Source organism: Rhincodon typus, chromosome 12, assembly GCF_021869965.1.
Source record: "Rhincodon typus isolate 14 chromosome 12, sRhiTyp1.1, whole genome shotgun sequence".
Classification (NCBI taxonomy): domain Eukaryota; kingdom Metazoa; phylum Chordata; class Chondrichthyes; order Orectolobiformes; family Rhincodontidae; genus Rhincodon; species Rhincodon typus.
Window position 1 is genome coordinate 47,921,704 of NC_063343.1, and position 4,707 is coordinate 47,926,410.

Here is a 4,707-nt window from a genome sequence, read left to right on the forward strand (position 1 = left end):
TATCTCAAACACTTAACACGTGGCTTGTTTTCTAAAATACTTTTTTTTCCTGGCACAATACTTTGCTAACCAGGAACCCATATTCAGAACTGCTGGTGGCAATCCCAAACCATTCAAATGAATGGACACAATTCTGCACTGAAAGCATGTTCATATTAAACAGCCTCTTGTGTTATAATTTCTGGGCTGGGGGTAGTGAGTTGAATGAAGTCACCACACCCAGTCTGGACTGGGTCCAAGAAAACTATAATAACAGCAACATAATTATACAAATTGCACCTTTTAAAGCGCCAATTGCTTCATGCAGACAGTTCAAAAATTGAGTTGAAGAATTGATTAGAAAGGGTGATCAAACAAAAGCCAAAATGTCAAGTTAAAGGAGGGTCTGGGCAGAAGAGGGGTTCGAGGCAAATACTATAGTGTGAAATAAAATGAGAAACTACTGAAAAAAACTCAGCAGGTCTGGCAGCCTGTGTAGAGAAAGAGAGAGAAAAACAGAGCTAATATTTCTCAAGCCCAGTGACACAGAGGGGCCCCAGAGTAGTTGGAAAAGTAATCACAAGTTGGAAGGGAAAGGTGGGCATTGGACAACAGGTTGCCAAGGTAAAAAGGTAGTTTATAAGCACTCTCCAGCTAAAGAAGGTTACAGATTTATGAGGCTTAAAATGCTTTAATTTTAAGGATGAGACTTTTATTCCTGACAAATGGGTTGAGATAGGGACCAAGATAGATGATGCCAAGGAGGTGGAATGAACCATATCATTCAGATAAGTGTGAATACTCTTGTTCTCCCTGAGATGGAATTTGGAAATGGATTTAGGACACATCAACACATTCAAGGACTTTGGAGTGCAAAGAGAGGTTAGTATTGGACAGTAGTTTGCAAGGATAAGGTGCACACATTTAGTTTTTTGAGGAAGACAGTGATGACAACAAATTTAAAGGGGAGAGGTACAACATCTGGGAGAGAACAATTTACAATTTACTACACAGTCAGTGACGATATTGGGTGAGCATGTGTGGAAATTAGATAAAAGGAACTGAAGTTGGAACTCATGGATAAAATGAGATTAGAGAGGGCATGAGAGGAGGTGCAGAGAAACTAAAGAAAAGTACAGTTTCAGGGAGGGCAGGTTGGAGCTCCAAATGAAGTTTGGCCTGGCAGCCACTGGAAAGGAGGGACCTGGTAGAGGTAGCTGATTAGATTGTCATGAAGCTCGTGAGCTCCTTACACATTGCTGGAAGTGGAAATAAGATCAAAATTGTTGATTTTTTCTGAAGATTGCAGTGTCCACTATCATGCTTGACTCCTCAAGTTCTGAAAGAACATACGTAGCAAACATTCCATCTTGAAAACCATTCAATATTTAGCTGCATTCTCGCTATCCAAATGCCAGCCCTGACCACTTCCAACAAACAAGAACCTGATCATCTCCTTTTGACATTCAATGTCATTACCTTCACTGAATGCCCCTGAATCAACATTCTTGGAGCAGAGGTCAGAAGGCAGGTGTAAACAATTTTAATCACTGGGGCCCATTCTCTATGGATGAGGGGAGGGAAAGGAGCTCATTAGCCATAAAGTAGCACTACAAAACACAAATTCACCCCCAAAACACACAGGAGCATTCAATCAAAGGAGCATCTTGTGTGGAATGGATAGATATCTGAGGAGCTGCTCCTCCAATCACAGGCTGATTTTTTTTTTCTGTTCTTGCTGCTGATAGGTTTATTAGTGAGTTCATCAGCAGCAAATGTGTAGAACCAGCTTGTGATTGGAGGAGCAATGGCGGGGGTGGGGAGTGAGACAGAGACAGAGACAGAGACAGAGACAGAGACAGTGAGGGAGGCTACAGTAGTCAGTAGCAGAGAAAAAGAGAGTGCGAGAGGCTGCAGGAGTTGAGTGTAAGAGAGAGACAGAGAAAGGTATCCGGAAGTGGTGGAAAGACAGTGAGGAGGCCGGCTCCAGGGACTGGGATGGGGGGAGATGCAGGAACTGGGGGAAGATAGAAAGAGAGAAGGATGCCCTGGAGTTGGAAGAGGAAGACGAGAAGAGAATTGAGGCTGCAGGTTGGGGAGATAGGGGTAGCTTCAAGGAGGTGAGAGTGGAAACTGCAATATAGGGAGAAGAAGCATGAATGAATGAATGATTTATTGTCACATATCCATGGAAATATAGTGAAAAATGTTCTGTCACCACAATCTGGTGCCATTTTGAAGTCCAACAGAATGAGAAGAAAGTACTTAAATAGAGTTCATTTTCATCATCTGAGGTCCCAAACACGGCTCCAGGGCTTATTCAAGGTGTCTGCGAGTTCCTTGCTCTGGGCCTATTCCACCATCGCTGCAGCCAATGCCTCACTGCCAATTCCAGGAGTCCACGTATCAGGCCTGCAAAGCCAGGAGTCCCCACTCCAATCGCTCCTGACACCACTACAGCCTCCTTGCAACGTCAGGAAGATGAAGCAAAGAAGAAGAAAAACAAAAGAAAAAGGAAAAGGAGAGAGGGAAAAAAGAATATGGCAAGCTTGGAGCGAACAGGCCTACCATGCCGATGCTGCCATTTGAATAGCTGAATGAGGCTGCGAAGGGGAAAGGAACGGAGGCTGTAAGGTGGGGAAAGGGAGGTTGGAAGGGGTAGGAAGGATTCAATGGGATACAGGAGAGGCATGCTGGTTGCAGAAGAAAGTGAAGTACTTTAAACTATTTTAAACAATGGAATTCTCAACTAACTAGGAGCCAGGAAAACTGAATATCACTAATAAATTCCTTTCAAATTAATGTGAAATAAGGCTGCATATGCTTAGGAGCTACTATGTGGCTGAGAAATGTAATGGATTCTATTGTAATGAATACTGTGTTAAATTTAAATCTGAGATTGAGATCTCAGATGCAGTGAAACAGGTCATTTATTCCTGGTTAAAATCTTCGAGCCTTGTGGATAGATGATGGAAATGGAGTAGTTGTTAGCTCTCCTGTTTGTTGAAGGACTATTTAGAGTGATGGCTTAATGTGCGTAGAAGTGTGTCAGATATCTTGAATATAAACCTTTGTCATTTAACTTCTGCCTGTTGTCATGTGTCAATTTAATGTCTGTAGGGACTAAAAAATTATCACTTTCATTTTGTGTTATAGTTTTAATGTTAATGGAGTAGAAATAATTATCGAGGATCTTGATGTATTCTGCTAACATTGCTAATGTGAGTACAAATACCTCATATGTCAACATGACATAGAACTTATTATGTGACACTATCACTTAATAAATGAGTGAGCAACAAGCTCCCAAACACAAGAGAAGCACCAAGGTACATGATTTCTATTTCTGGCTATGCCCAGAAGTCATCATTAATTAGCTTAACTGCATGAGCCATAAAAATATCATGCTTACAACAACAGATCAAATGCTAATAATTTTGTAGCTACTTATTGATCTCCTGACTCCCAAAACTTGACTAAAAAGCACAAGTCAGAAGTGTAATAGAATCGTCTCCAGTTATCTGAATGAGAGCGGCATCAACAACATTTAAGAAGTTTGATTCCATCCATGACTTGATCAACTTGATTGGCATACCAATCACCACTTTAAACATTCCATCCTCTACCTCTGGCACACAGAGGCAACAGTCTGTAATTTCAACACGGCATACTGCCTTCCAAACTCCTAATGTCTATCATCCAGAAAGACAATACCAGCATAAGATTATAAGATATATGAGCAGGATTAGACAACTTCGACTATTGGGTCTGCTTCATCATTTGATCATGGCTGATATGTTTCTCAACCCCATTCTCCTGCCTTCTCCCCATAGCCCTTGATCCCTAGCACGTGCAAGTTCACTTTCAAGTTATGTACCATCCTGACATGGAACTATATTGCTGTTTGTTCTCTGTCACTGGTTCAAAATCTTGGAACTTTTACTATAACAGCACTGCGGATTTACTTAAAGATATTAAGAACTAGGAGCAGGAGTGGGCAATTCAGTACCCCGAGCCTGGTTCACCATTTAATATGATCATGGTTGATCCCATCTTAGCTGCAACTCCACTTTCCTTCCTTCTCTCCATAACCCTACAATCCATTACTAATTAAAAGTCTGTCTATCAGCTCCTTAAATTTACCCAATGTCCCAGAACATATATGGTCTAGGGCAGTGAATTCCACAGATCTACAAAACCCTTTGAGAAAAGTAATTTCTCCTCATCTCTCTTTTAAATTTGCTACTCCTTATCCTAAAACTATGACCTCTTATTCTATATTTTTCACAGGAAGAAACGTCTTCTCTATGTCCACTTTGTCAACCCCTTTGATATCTTACATAGCACGATTAGATGCCCTCTCGTTCTTCTTTGTTGTTTCCTTCTTGGTTTACTTTTGCTTCTGATCTTTGCCTTTACTTTATTTTCATTTTCTCTTGCCCCTTTCTATTCTTCTTTTCAAGTTGGTCGGCAGCACCAGCACGGCAGTGAGAGAGGGGGATGTGGTTTCTCTCGCCAATTGGAGGTGGTGCCAGCAAATGCTTTCTCTCGCCATTCGGGGCCTGTGGCAGCATCAGCGAGTGCGTTCTCCCAGTATTCGGGGCCAACAGCAGCAGCAGCGGCAGGGTCGTCCTCCCCCAGTTTTCGGTGCTGGTGGCAACAGCAGAGAGGTTGTTCTCCTGGCATTAGGTGCTGGTGGCAACAGCAGAGAGGTTGTTCTCCTGGCAT

General features: G+C 42.1%; 1 protein-coding gene across 1 annotated transcript in view; it reads right to left on the minus strand.

The window, feature by feature from the left end:
• The window catches only part of LOC109932290 (solute carrier family 22 member 5-like), a 47,659-nt gene that overhangs the window by 12,383 nt on the left and 30,569 nt on the right, over positions 1–4,707 (minus strand). The gene's annotated exons all lie outside the window — the stretch shown is intronic.